This window comes from Meles meles, chromosome 3, assembly GCF_922984935.1.
Source record: "Meles meles chromosome 3, mMelMel3.1 paternal haplotype, whole genome shotgun sequence".
Lineage (NCBI taxonomy): Eukaryota > Metazoa > Chordata > Mammalia > Carnivora > Mustelidae > Meles > Meles meles.
The window spans coordinates 91,904,284-91,919,136 of NC_060068.1; the positions used below are offsets into that span (position 1 = coordinate 91,904,284).

At 41.5% G+C, this 14,853-nt stretch overlaps 1 long non-coding RNA gene across 1 annotated transcript; it reads right to left on the minus strand.

The window, feature by feature from the left end:
- Nucleotides 1-1,577: 1,577 nt before the first annotated feature.
- LOC123938700 lies at nt 1,578-11,257 on the minus strand. The gene is made up of 3 exons (XR_006817761.1): nt 11,103-11,257; nt 3,796-3,886; nt 1,578-1,846 (listed from the first exon to the last, which is right to left on the minus strand). It is a non-coding gene; the product is annotated as an uncharacterized LOC123938700 (long non-coding RNA).
- Nucleotides 11,258-14,853: the final 3,596 nt, after the last annotated feature.

Consider the following 14,853-nt stretch of genomic DNA (forward strand, 5'->3'; position numbering starts at 1 on the left):
CTCAGTGGGTTGAGGCCTCAGGTCCATGATTCCAGGTCCTGGGATCGAGCCCTGCATTTGGCTCTCTGCTTGGCAGGGAGCCTGTTTTCTTCTCTCTCTCTCTCTCTCTCTCTGCCTGCCTCTCTGTCTACTTGTGATCTCTATCAGATAAATAAATAAAATCTTAAAAAAAAAAAGCTCAGGAGTTTGAAGGTCTAACCAGTGGATTTTACCTTTTTAAAATCACCATTAAGAGAACTCACAAACTCAAAACAGGCTCAGGCAGCCCAAGTAAGTGAGTGGAACAGATGGGATGGACGCTGCCACGGTTAACTGAAAGTGACAACGGGCTTCTAATTTTTTGCTATCAGAAACACTTCTTATGAATACTTATGTAACTCAAGTTATTTTTCCCATTTTAGGAGACTTCCTTAGGATAGATCTCAAGGGATATACTTAAATGATTAAAAAATAAGTAAAATCATTTTAAAAACTTGCAATATACATTGCCAAATGTATTTACCAAAAAGCAACTATGGTGGCCATGGAAATGTGCCCACAGTCCTCCAAACACAGAGGGCAGAGGGGACCACAGGTCTATGCATGGCCACACTGCCACGGGCTGCTCTCAGCCCATGGGCCACTGCCACAGAGATAGCAGAGTAGGCCTATTTCTGGGAGACACAGGACCCCCCTGGTGGCTGCCACAGGCAGGAGGACCTCACATTGCCTTGCTGAACCTGCCCTTAGGCTGCCAGGCAGGTAAGTTGCTCACACCAGCCTTCCCTCCCTCTGCTGGGAGTCAGATGGCCACATGCTCTGACAGCACTCAGCCTTTCTTGCTCTCTCTACTCTCCCTCACACTGGCATTTTGCCTGATGAAATTCTTGTATGTCTCATTCAGGCCAGCTATGTGCTTTGCTTCTCTAAGGACCCAGATAGACAGTTATATGTGTTTCCATTTGTTTCCCCAAGTGATCTACATGTGTGAGTTTTTGCTTCTTCTTTCTCAGCATTTGATAATTTCTAAATCTTTGCTACTTTGGAAAATGAAGAGAAGCGTTTTCCTGTAATTTGCATTTTTAAAAAGATTTTTAAAAAAGATTTATTTATTTTTGAGAGTGAGCTAGAGAGAAAGAGAGAGCAGGGGGAGGGGCGGAGGGAGAAGGAGAGAGAGAATCTCCAGCAGACGCCCCATAGAGCACAGAGCCCAACGTGGGGCTCAATCCCACGACCCTGATATCATGATCTGAGCTGAAACCAAGAGTCAGGTGCTCATTCAACAGGCACCCAGGCATCCCTAAAGATTTATTTATTTATTTGAGAGACACAGAGAGAGAGAGAGAGAGAGAGCGCAAAAGGGTGGGGGTGGGGTATTGGGAGAGGTGAGAGAGAATCTCAAGCAGACTCCCCCTGAGTGAGGAGCCCCAACACAGGGCTCGATCTTATGATCCTGAGATCATAATCTGAGCAGAAATCAAGAGTGGATGCTTAACCAATGGAGCTACCAGGGTGCTCCTAATCTACATTTTGAAATAGTGGATTTTACATTTTTGGCACATGCTTTCTGGTCATTTGGACCATCTTACCTGGAAATTTTCCTCGAGGAGTCCATGGAAACCCAGAACTCACTTTGAAACAGCCACCTCCTGGGAGGTGTGATCTCTGTTGCTTTTCCTGTGCGGCAGCTGCTAGCATTCCTTGGATTTGAACAGAAAGATGCTGTCCGCTGCTATGCTCACACAGGAGTGACGCATGACTCTGTGTGAGCTTGAGGCTGAGGGACAGGAACACAGCCCAGGCAGTTCCTTTTGCAAAATAGGAAGACTAATCCTGTGTTGCAACACAGGGTCCCACACGGCCTCTTCTGTGGGAAGGAGAAGAGACCAACATTTACAGAGCACCTACTATGTGCTAGGTACTTCCTTTCTCTCATTTAACTGACATAGTAGGTATCATTTTCAAAATTCCACAGATGAAGAAAATGATGTTCAGAGAGTGGCACAAGTTACACTGCAGGGCAAAAAAGGGACAGATCTAAGTTTGAGGTTGCCCATATTCTTTCACTTCATCAAACTTCTGACACTTTTTTGACCCCAAGCATTCTGCATCACTCAAGTCGTTTATCTACGCTCTGTGTTGTGTGGCACCAAGTTCATATCCTCAATGAATAGTAATGAACTATGCTGCAGATGACTTAGGCCGATTTTCTGGAACTTGAGTCAACTGAAGAATCACCCATGGTTCCCTCTTACCAGTGGACACTAGCAGCTAAGATGGAGACATGTAGCACTCATTTATCAACCCTTACAAAGGATATCTTCTGAAATGAAGAATAAAAAAACAAAAACCAAAGAAAAACCCTGCCTCCAAAAACCCACTGACCAGTGAAAAGGAAAGCAGAAAAACAACCCAAATCTATAGATAAATAGGACTTTAAAAAAAGAATAAAAATATTAGGGACGCCTGGGTGGGTCAGTGGGTTAAGCCACTGCCTTCCACTCAGGTCATGATTCCGGGGTCCTGGGATCGAGTCCTGTATCTGGCTCCTTGCTCGGCAGGGAGCCTGCCTCTCTCTCTGCCTCTGCCTGCCTCTCTGCCTGCTTGTGTGCTTTCTCTCTCTCTTTCTGACAAATAAATAAATAAAATCTTTAAAAAATATTATATGATTCAACTCTCAAACCAAAGGATTCAAGGATAAAGGACTCAAGTTTTATGTGGAACTTCAGTTATGTTTAGGGTCATGAAAAGGCATGCTTGGCCTTGTCTCTTCGCAATTTGAATTTCTGAGTGCTCTAAGTTCCAATTTTCCCACCCATGCCCCCTTGGTATCATGTGATCAGTTAATAAGGAGAAAATATTGCTACATTCTCAGCTTTCACATCCCTAATAAAGCCTATGTTTTAAAGCTGTTATGGAACTTTGCACAGAATCCAGGTATACAGACAAATTAAATACATAAAAAACTAAGCAAGACAGCAAAGTTTAGTCACCCGAGAAACAGCTACTAAATGTATCTCTTCAGTAAGGAACATAAGATAAAAACTTGAAAAAAACTCACTATGCTTTTGCTTTCAATTTTACTCTAGGCCTTACTAAATAACACTTTTGGCAAGAAATGTACATGTATAATTTAAAGCCATCCTGATCAGAATGTGTTATAATAACTTGACTATGTAAAAAATTTGTCTTTTTGCTACTGTCATGGAGCTGATCTTCCTGCCAGTTTCAGGGGGTTTAGGTTACAGGGCAGTGCTATTTTACTCTATCTTGAGTAGAGGTAATCAGAGTTGGGGATGATGGAGAACCACAGGTTACAAGCACCCTCAAAACTTATGCTGCCTGACTATGCCCCTCAAGTACATGGGAGTCTTCAATAAGAGATGACTAGGCAGCCAGTAGAACACTTGGTTTAATTACTCCTCCTTGAGATTTTTCTTCTCCTTCTTCCACTCCCACCCTGCCACTGATGTGTTGTTGCCACGGACAGCTATCATCTTCTGCTCGGCTCTTACCCTGTCCACTGAGTGACCCAACTAACCCATTACTGTGAGTCCCACCTCCTGTGCTATCTTCAGGTTCTATCCCTTTTCCTTGGGAATTCCATACCTTGTTGGTTCTTATTGTCATAGCTTCTGTAATGACACAGGATAAGCTGAAAGATAACTGCTTTCCTTTAGAAACTGGGTAAATCTTAATTTCTCCTCTGCCTAACAAAACTGTGTGTTATTTATTCCCTTAGTGTGACTTTGGGACAGTCGAAGTTAGCAAAGAAAGACAAAGGTACAAACAGCTGTGAATCGTAAAATCTCTTACCTCTGCTACTAGATCAGGTTCTGGTCTCAGTATCTGACCAAGTTCCTTTTCTCCAAATCACATGGATGGCATTTTCCTCTTTGGGGATTTTCTGAAAGTGAAAGCAATCATCTCAATCACTGTCATTCAAACGCGATGAGATCTGAGGATGGTTGTTACGAGAGTTACGCCAGCTGGGCCAAGCAAATGTAGCTGGCATGCTGCACGAACATGATATGTGGATTGTGATCAGAATGCAACTTATTTTTTTCCTTTCCTACTGCTTTTCTAAACTCTGTTCCATGGGGAATAATCTTCCCCTAATCATGGTTGAAAACTACCAAACTAGTGATTTTTCTGTTCCCTCACAAGTCACAGATATCCTACAGTTACTTTATTTTTTTTTAAAGATTTTATTTATTTATTTGACAGAGAGAGAAATCACAAGTAGGCAGAGAAAAAGGCGAAAGCAGGCTCCCTGCTGAGCAGAGAACCCAATGTGGGGCTCAATCCCAGGACCCTGAGATCATGACCTGAGCAGAAGGCAGAGGCTTAACCCACTAAGCCACCCAGGCGCCCCCTACAGTTACTTTAAATTCCAACCAGAGATGTGGTTTACAATCGCAATGTTCAGGTCAGTGAGATCAAAACTCCATACCTGCTGATGACAGCTTTTCCCTTCTTTCCTCAGAGAGACCTGTTTCTTCCAGGAAGCCCTCAGTGGGAATGGGTGTGGTCCTTTCTCTGTCTTCTGGCACTGGCCACCAGAGGCTCAGGAAGCACAGTGCACACTGGGGTAGCGACGTTCTTATTTGGCTGGAGGGCTCCTGAGCCCTCAAGGTCCAGCATGTAGTCAGTGCGGGCATTCCCGTGGAGGCCTGGCCCAAGATTACTGTTTTTCTCTGTGGGCTCTTGAGAGGGCATCCTGCTGGGTGTCTCCCTCCTTCAGGTCTCTTTACCTAGAAAGGGGTACCCTTCTTTCAGGTGATTTCCTGTGACTCTTGTTCTTAATCATCGTACATTAGGTGCAAAGTCTCTGGCCTTTTCTTGAGATCTCTTAATCCCTCCAGGTGATCTTACTGGACAAAGAGCCTATACTAGCTCTTCTCCATCTGGGTATTGTTGACCTTAAAAGCCAAACTGCCAGTTAGTTTACCAGCAAAAGACAGATTTATTTGGGAATGGCAGAGAACTGCATTCTGGGACAAGCAAGCTACAGCAAAACCATAGGTAAGTCCACAGGACACAGCACTGTTTTGGGGAGGGAAAGGAGAAGTTGGGAAGGCTGTTACAAACAAAAAATCCATTGGGAGTCGGAAGTAGAGGGGCTTCTCACTGGCTAAGCTGAGAGTCTATCGTGGGCGGGGCTGTTGGGGAAGGGGAAAAGATAGGGGGAGGGGAGGAAGTAAGCCTCTCTTTCTCCTGCAGATAGGAAAGCAGCATCCTGTGCATGATCCATCTCTTCCTGTTGGATCTGCAATTGAGGATGAGTGGTAGGACGACAGATCTCCCTGCTGAATCTTTTGACTCCATTGTAATGAGGTTTCCCATTACTAATTTTCACATTTCCCCCTTTTTGATTAAGATCTTTCTTTGAAAGCATCACTGATCAATAGTCAGACTCCTTATATTTAGTGGTTTTGTCCCTCAGTGCCGGGAAGGGCCTTCACTAGTTGTCATGTCCCACGGAGAAGAGAGAGTACAAAGCAGCTGGAAAACACTTAAAGCCATATTTGAGTAAAAAGAAAGGTTATGAAGGAGAAACTCTAAGGCACTTTCCATCTAATGTTTGCATTTTCTCAAGGTGGGAAGTGTTGGAGATCATCTCAAACCATGATCCAGCATCACCTTGCTGGGCATGCTGTTTCTAAAAAGTTCAGCAGTCAATAAAACACAAAACTTAAATTATACAAAACAGAAGTAACATAAAGATTCCAAGTTATGTGATGAAACTAAACCAGGACTCTGGATCTCAAAGTAGGCAACTTACATATTTCTTGGCCCTTACTTTGACTTAGGGGAGAAAAGTTCTATGACCGTATACCTGAAGTTACATATGCCTCCCGGAAGTCTGAGCTTATAGCAGTCATGAAAGCAGAATCATGGGTCCTGCAAAAGTGCACTGAAAGAATTCACTTGGTTGCATTTGGAAAGATACAGTCCAGATACAAACATGAAGCAATACCTAAGAACTTTTTGCAAATGGTAAAGCCTCCAAGATGGTTTGAAACAGTATGGCTCTGTCAAAAGAACTCTGTGGGACCTATAAATAGCCTCTAAGGTCACACATTCAGAGACCATGAATTGGGTAAGAATCCAAAGTTAGTTAATAGTTCAGATGAAAGAAAACTCTAGTGAATGCTGAACCCTTCAACCCTTCAGAAGCAGCAAGTGAAATTTTAATTTGTCCCAGGATCATGATGAGGGTGTTTCCAAAAGACCGTAATCAAAAGATGAGTTTCCCCCTTTTGCAAGTGTTTGAGAGATGCAGACAAGAGCCTTGTCTTTCCATGAAAGAGACAGAAGAAGCAACAGTGAGAAAAAGGTATACAGATCTGGTCCGCACATCTTGGAAAAGTGGTCTCGTCAGATGTCATCTGTTTCGATTCCAGGAAATCCTTACTTTCAGGTCACCAGATGGTGTGCAGATCTAATCAGGATTTGGTGCTTTCTTTAGATGTATTGCGTGAATACAAGACTCTATTCCCTGGAATTTGGCAGCACAAGTGTTGGTTTGCAGTTCCTGATAAGGGTCTTTCCAGCAAGGCTGAAGAGTCTTTCCGGAGGAGTCTCTTCCAACAGATGAAAAATCCAGGTTGCAAGGTTTGATACATAAGGTCATTTCTTCCTGGGATTGCAATGTGAAAATACTGCTCTACCAAAGCATGATTATTTTTAATGGAAACAATGAGGCCTTTACACTACTGAAGTATTTCTCCTTAGTAACTGTGGGTTACAGTTACAGGAGCCAAGTGCGCTGGACATCCTGTGAGTATCTCAAAGGATGAGAGTGCATGAGTTCCCAAATGAATGGAAGATGGACCAATGGTAATGCTTTAGGCCAAGCATTTAGAAAGTTTCTACGAATGTTGCCAGTTGAGTCTTAACAGTGCTCTTAGTGTTATCTCTGAGGACCAGAGATAATATGCACAATGAAAGTATTGTAAAACTGGCCAAATAGGTCAGATTTGTTGAAGCACATGACCAGTAAAATGGACTCCCAGATCACTATGAAGTTCAAATATGAAGTATAGGGATAATCTTTTCTAACAGAAGAAGGATTGGCTTGTCTATAAAGGGAAAGCTTCGGTCCAGTGAGAAAACATACAGAATATGACTAAAATGTATTTACCCACAAGAGGGGAAAGTTGTATAAAATCCATCTATATGAACTGGATTCCCTGGCTTATGCTTTTGGACAGACGGGACAAGCAAGGTAGGCACTTTTTCCAGCCTTATTAACTTTCCCCACCAATACTGGTTCATGAATGCTATCATTTTGTCAGTAGACCAATGCTCTAATGTATGTACAGTTGTTGAGTATTGAGAATTTTAGAATTTCTGGGAGGGCCAGATTGTTGTTTGGTCTAAACTAGGGTTCTCATTTTTTTATCAAGTCAATGATTATTAGATTTGTAGTTCTGACTTTCCTTCTCTTGGGTCAATTTTTGGGCATCTTAGCAATTTTTCCAAAATTACCATCTGGGAAAACATCCCTTTGGACCATGACAGAAGTTTTGCTATTTGTTTCCTGGAGAGCAGCACTTTTTTTTTTTTTTTAAATCAACAAGGTGGATTACTTTGGCCCCCAGGGAGTTGAGTCTGGAATGTCGGGAATCCTTAGTAGCTAGACTAGGCAATAAGAGTATGGCATCTAATAAATTTTGGACATAGAAACCATTTTAAATTTATTCTCATAAGACGTAAAGATACATCATTATTTCCATAACATTCCAGAGTTGCGAAGTACTCCAAAGGCATACCAACTATTGGTATAAATGTCTGTGGTTTTATCCTCTGCTAAGGTAGAAACTTGAGTAAAAACTCAGCCCACTAGACTGAAGTAAGGGTGTTGTTTCAGTGACTTCAAAAGGAGTTGCAATAGCATAGCCAGCACCAAATTCATCATTTTCATTCTTTAAGAGCCATCAGTAAACCATGGAAATCTGCACAGGTTAGATGAGTCTCCTGTAAATTGTCATGGGGATTCAAAATGCCAGCATTGAGCATTGGTGAGGGGTTTGATCTGGGTCCAAATGTAGTCCTCGTTTCAAGATTATATGCTCTAAGTATCTAACCTGAGTTTGACCAAACTTCAAATTCTCCTTGGACACTTAGTGTCCTTTTAGGCCAGAAGTTCTAACAGATGGATGCTGTCTTCCTGAGAAGACATTTGAGAAAAGGGGAGCAGAGATGCAAATCATCTATGCATTGCAACAAAGTAGAGCCTGATGAAAATCTTGTATCATCTAAGGTTTGTGAAAAGGACAGACCCTCTCTGAAATAATAGGGCCTTACTGTCCAAGTGTACTTTCATTCTCCCCAAGTTAAAGCAAAAAAGATATTCACTATTCTTCTCAATTGGAATACTGAAAATGCACTGCATGGATCAATTACAGTGAAAAATTTGCTTTTAATGCAAATGGATGTCAGTAGTACACAGAGGTTGGGAACAACAGACTGCTGAGGGATTATAGCATTCTTTATAGCTCGGAGGTTCTGGACAAAACTCCAGCCTTGGCCATTAGGGTGTTTTTTTTTTTTTTTTTTTTTTTTTAATAGGTAAAAGAGGTGTATTACAGGCACTAGCAATGTGTCTCTGAGCCTTGAAAGGCTTCTTTATTTATAGGGTATTGATTAATTGTGGAGAGAGGTTGTGAGGGATCTATTTGAAACTTGGTGGGAGATGCACTCGGGATTCTGCCAATATTAGATGAAAATTTTGCATAAATAGGATAGTAGCTGACCCAAGAGGAAGAAATGACCAGTGTCCGCAGACTCAGCTATAGTGCCGTCAGAGACAGAGCACAGAAAAGATGCCGAAGAGCATTTATTTCCCCTGGCTGGCGATTTTGATTACTACTGTCAAATTCTAGAATCATTTCCCCCTTTTGGAAGAAAGAAATTCTGGCTTGATATTTTTCTAAGAAACCTTAGCCCAATAAATGAATAGAGGCAGAAGCACCAAGGAGAAAATGGAGTCCATTTCTCAAAAGGTCTAGAGAGAAGCGACTTTTTTCAGAGATAGGAACCTACTGAGGTTTATCAGAGACCCCCATGATTTGAACCATTTTAATATTCCAAGGCAGGGCCTGGCTTTACAGCAGTGGGGTTAAGCCCTCAGAGTGTAGCTCAGGTGTCAGTAAGGACACAGAGAGAGACTCATTCCCAGTGGAGAGCTGAGCTGATTCAGAGGGAGGTGCGGGAAGTGCCCCTGTAGTTTCTCTGGGTCCTGACACTGGGAATTTGGGATGTCATCAGAAAGACTGACTAGGGGACCACAGGCACCTGGTGCACAAACATTTTTAACAATTTTTTAAAAATTCTCTTGTTCTTTGCAATAATAGCATGAATTAGAAGGTTTTTTAGTTTTGCTTAGTGGCCTTCATTTGCTGGCGTTGAAAACAGAATTTTTGGGGTCTTTGTTTTAAGTGACTCATCAGGATATGAGCAAGTTGGTTTGCCATATTAACTAAATCTGGAGCACCAGTTTCCTATTCCATCCTGGTCCTTTTATTTAAAGTGAAAGATCCCCGTTCAGCCCGTTAACAGATATAGTCTTAAATGCTAGCTGGGTGGATCCAACATGTAAGGGAAGCCAGAATTTTCTTTGAAGACAATTTGCAGTCAATTGTAATAGTTATGAAGTTCATCAGACTTTTGTGAGAAAGCCTCAATTCTGTTTGAATCAGCAGGCTTGGGAAAAGCTAAGGTAATTGCTCAGTGACAATTTCCAGTAAGTTTTCTAGTATCTTGACAAAAGTTAGGGGTTTTCTTCTCTAAATCCCCTTCAAGATGTGTTCTCTTTTAGCCAGTTTCATCCAGTGTTTGGCTTGGTCCTCACTAACAAGCATGTGGACTAATCGATGTAAATTTGAGACACCAAACTGCTAAGTTTGGATAGCTATGTTAAATTCTTCAGCAAATCTCTAGGGGTCCTCAGTCACTTAGAAAGCTCTTTAACTATGACTTGCAGTTTGGCCTTAGTCCTGGGAACATAAGAAACTTGAAGTTTATTCAGATTCTCAGAAGAGTTAACGTGAAAGAGTTTAAAGAGACAGGTTTCAATGGGGTCAGAAGAGGAGGGAGTGGGGAGAGATCTGGAGGCAAAGTAAGGGAAGTTCAGGAGAGGGAATGGAGGAAAATGGTACTGGACGTGGGGTCTGAGCCCAAGGTGGCTGCAGACTAAGAGGATGGGGGAGGGAAAAAGAGGACCCAGAAGCCATTTTGACTCCTTTCAATTGTCCATTTGCCTCAGTTAATTTAGAAACTGTATTTTGCAAAGAGGCAAAGTTAGAACCCTGGAAACACCTGGAAGCTTCAAAGTACCATATGCAATAGGCATCCCATTCAGTTTTTGTGTTTGTTCGTTTTAGAACTGTGGCTTTCTAATTTAATTTTGGGTAAAACAAGTGTGGGGAGATCAAAAATTCCTATAACGGGGGTGCCTGGGTGGCTCAGTGGGTTAAAGCCTCTGCCTTCAGCTCAGGTCATGATCCCAGGGTCCTGGGATTGAGCCCCTCATCAGGCTCTGCTCAGCAGGGAGCCTGCTTCCCTTCCTCTCTCTCTGGCTGCCTCTCTGCCTACCTGTGATCTCTGTCTGTCAAATAAATGAATAAAATCTTAAAAAAAAATTCCTATAATGCCATTAAGTTTTTGGCCTTTTGGGAAGTCAATTCACTTAATTATAAATGTACTTGCTGAGGGACCATAGTTGTTTTTTGTTTTGTTTTGTTTTTAACATAAAACTAGGCAAGTCCCAGTGGGGGTGGGCACTCAAAATATTTTGATGACTGAAGTCTTAATTTTGGAGGTTTTTCTCTAGACCAAAGAGAGAGATTCTTGAACACCAGTTTCAAAAGGAAGAGTCTGATTCCAGAAGGCATCAGACCAAAGGCCAGCACAGTTCCATGAGGAACAGTCCGATTTCAAAAAGGCGTCGGAAGGAAGGCCGAATGAGTGCTCTCAGACATAAAAACAAGACCAAAGCCTTAAAAAGGTCCTGAACAAAGCTTGAAGAGTTCACACACAAATCGTAGAGTTCAAAATCCAGGAGAAACCTTACTCTTCAACCCCCAAGTCGGGAAGAAAGCAGTTAGCCCACTGACCTGTTTGCTCACCGGCCTCTGGTCTTCTCTGGACCCCAGGTCCGACCAGCAAGTAAAGTTAACCTTAAAAATAAAGCTGCTAGTTATTCTGCCAGCAAAAAAATGAGTTTATTCAATGACAGCAAAGAATTTCAACCTCAAACAAGTAAGTGATAGCAAAACCACAGCTCAGTTCAGAGAACACAGGAGAGGACCGCTCTTTTGTAAAGGAAAAGGGGAAGTTGGCAAGGCTGTTACAAACAAGAAGTCCAAGGGAGTAAACTGGAAGTAGACTGCCTTCTCATTGGCTAAGCTGTGAGTCTCATGGGCAGGGCTGTTGGGGGAGGAGGAGAAATGGGAGGGGGAGCAGGAAGTAAGCCTCTCTTCCTCCTTTAGTAAAGCAGTATCCATGTGCTCTGTCCATCTCCTTCTGTTGGGTCTGCGACTGAGGATGTGTAGTAGGGCTATAGACCAGGCTTTTTTTTTTTTTTTTTTTTTTTTTTTTTTTTTAAGATTTTATTTATTCGACAAAGATAGATCACAAGTAGGCAGAGAGGCAGGCAGAGAGAGAGGAGGAAGCAGGCTCCCCACCAAGGAGAGAGCCCGCTGTGGGGCTTGATCCCAGGACCCTGAGACCACGACCTGAGCCGAAGGCAGAGGCTTTAACCCTCTGAGTCACCCAGGCACCCCTAGCCCAGGCTTTTGACTCCACTTCAGTGAGGTGTCAACCTCTGGGAGATCAGTCTCCTCCCATTGCCGAAAGCCTTTCCTGGAATACCCACTGAAGGGAGTAGGTTTGTCAGTCAGCCCTTCTGTTCTCTAAGCGGAGGTGGGCCAGGTGTCAGACCCACTCCATGGTCCACACTAGCTTCATGGGATTCAGGCACCAGCTGTCAGTGTCCCCTGATTCAGAGAACATTTCAAAGCTCTCTAGGAGGTTCCCTCGAAGCCCTTCTCACTTCTTGCAGTGGAAGGTTATACCTCTCATGTCTTCCCTAAAGGGGGAACTGGGACTCACAGCAAGATAACTTCTGTTTTCAAATAAATCTTTTCAGCAAACTTTAGTCCCTTTCTCTGATCCCCTTCTATATCTGTGATGTCATTGATGGGTCTTGTATTAGTTAGGCTCTCCAGAGAAATAGAATCAATAGGATGTATTGTATTAGAACATACCACAGATACACACAGTCTAGGATGCCCACATCAGTCTTCCCTCCCTTCACTAATGTCAGTCAGCACCATGGTCTGATGGCTCTCTCAGCTTTCCTCGGCTCTCTCTCCATTTTTTCTCAGGATATTTCCCCTAATAAAATTCTTATATGTTTAATCCAGTCTTGGCATCTGCTTTTCTAAAGACCCAGACAAACATAGTTATGTTTGTTTCTACTTATTCCCCCACATAATCTATGAGAGTATTATGCTTCATCTTTGTCAGCATTTGATAGTTTCCAACTCAATTACTTTGAAAAATGCAAAGGGTGTGAAAAGAGAAGTTAGGATCCTACTGCAGGAGGACGAGATGGATTTCCTGCATTTCTGATGGGAAACTGGAATACATTTTTCCTGTGGAATTTTATTTATAAATATTGTCCATATTCTAATTTATTTATTGTTGGCATAGAGCCCTATTTCTGGCACATTATGGTTAAGTGGTATTATGTGGGATGGTTTGAGGTTCTAAATACCTGGACAATATTATTTTGGGAAAAAGCATTTGAAATTCCAAACAGTTGGCTCATAACTACATATGTATATCCACTCTGGGCTGGGGGGTAGCCTGTATTTATATTTAGTCTATAAATGTGGTAGAGTATAAAACATAGGCAAGAAATCAATATCATAACAAACTAAAGGAAAAAAATGAAGTGTGATCACTGAGATACTTCTTAGCAGCAAGTTGATATGCCAGTGAATTTCTATCTGTTTAAGTGCAGAGGCATTTTGTTCAAGCAAAATTGTACAGAGACCCGGTATGTTAAACAGATAAAAAGCAACATTGCTTTGGCTTCACTGGAGACAGAAATTGGAGCTGGTGTACTCAGTCCGCTCTACCTGTATGATAGCTGCAGGAGAGCTCCACGGGACCTCTGGGTCTACAGAACACAGTAAGAAACCAGTGTTACATAGCAATGTGTCTTGGGTTGCTAAATAAATCCAAAAGTCATGCCTAAACATATCCTGGATATTATGGAGACATAGTGGGCACTAGCAAGAAATGATAAATTTTTGTAAATTTTAATTCTAGCATGGAGCACTGGGTGTGGTGCATAAACAATGAATTCTGGAACACTGAAAAGCAATTTTAAAAAAATAAAAATTTTTTAAAAAGAAAATGAAACAAAAATAAAAAAATAAAAACAAAAAAATTTTAATTCTAGTGTAAGTAACATATATTATTATATTAGTTTCAGGTGTACAATATAGTGATTCAATAATTCTATACATTACTCAGTGCTTATTGTTATTAATATGTGTACTTTTCATCCCTTACACATATTCCGCCCATTCCACCCACCTCCCCTCTGGTAACAATGAGTTTGTTCCCTGTAGTTAAGAGTCTGTTTCTTGGTCTATTTTTTTCTCTGTTTTGTTTCTTAAATTCCACACAAGAGTGAAAGCATATAGTATTTGTCTGTTTCTGAATGACTTATTTCACTTAGCTTTATAATCCCTAGATCCATTCATGTTGTTGCAAATGACAAGACTTCATCCTTTTTTATGGCTGAGTAATCTTCCATTGTATATGTATATACACACACCACATCTTCCTTATCCATTCACTTATGGATATGTACTTCCACATCTTGGCTATTGAAAATAATGCTGCAATAAACATAGGGATGCATACATCTTTCTGAATTAGTGTTTCTGTTTTGGGGTAGATACCCTGTACTGAAATTACTAAATCATATGGTAATTCTATTTAAAAACATTTTTTTTTAAGTAGGCTCCTTATCCAGTAGGACACCCAAAGTGGGGCTTGAATTCATGATCAAGATATGAGGTGAAATCAAAAGTTGGCTGCGTAACCAACTGAGCCACCCAGGTGCCCCTCTATTTTTATATTTTTGAGGAAGCTCCATACTGTTTTATACGCTGGCTGTACTAGTTTACCATTCCCACCAACAGTGCATGAGGGTTCCTTTTTCTCCACATCCTTGCCAACACTTGCTGTTTCTTATGTTTTTGATTTTAACCATTCTGACAGGTGTGAGGTGATATCTCATGGTGGTTTAGATTTTCAGTTCTCTGATGATTACTGACGTTGAGCATCTTTCCATATGTCTATAGACCATCTGTATGTCTTCTTCAAAGAAGTGTCTGTTCATGTCTTCTGCACATTTTAATTGGATTATTTTTTGGTGCTGAGCTGTGCCAGTTCTTTACTTATTTTGGATACTAACTCTGTATTGGATATGCCATTTGCAAATATCTTCTCCCTTTCAGTAGGTTGACTTTTAGTTTTGTTGATTGTTTTCTTTGCTGTGCAGAAGACTTTTATTTTGATGTAGTCCCAATAATTTACTCTTGCTTTTGTTTCCCTTACCTCAGAAGACATATCTAGAAAAATGTTGCTATGGCCAATGTCAGAGTCATCACTGATTATGCTCTCTTCTAGGATTTTTATTGTTTCAGGTCTCACATATAAGTCTTTAATCTATTTTGAGTTTATTTTTGTGTATTGCAAAAGAAAGTGGGCTAGTTTCATTCTTTTGCATGTTTTCTCAACAGCATTTATTGAAGAGACTGTCTTTTATCCTGTGGCATATTC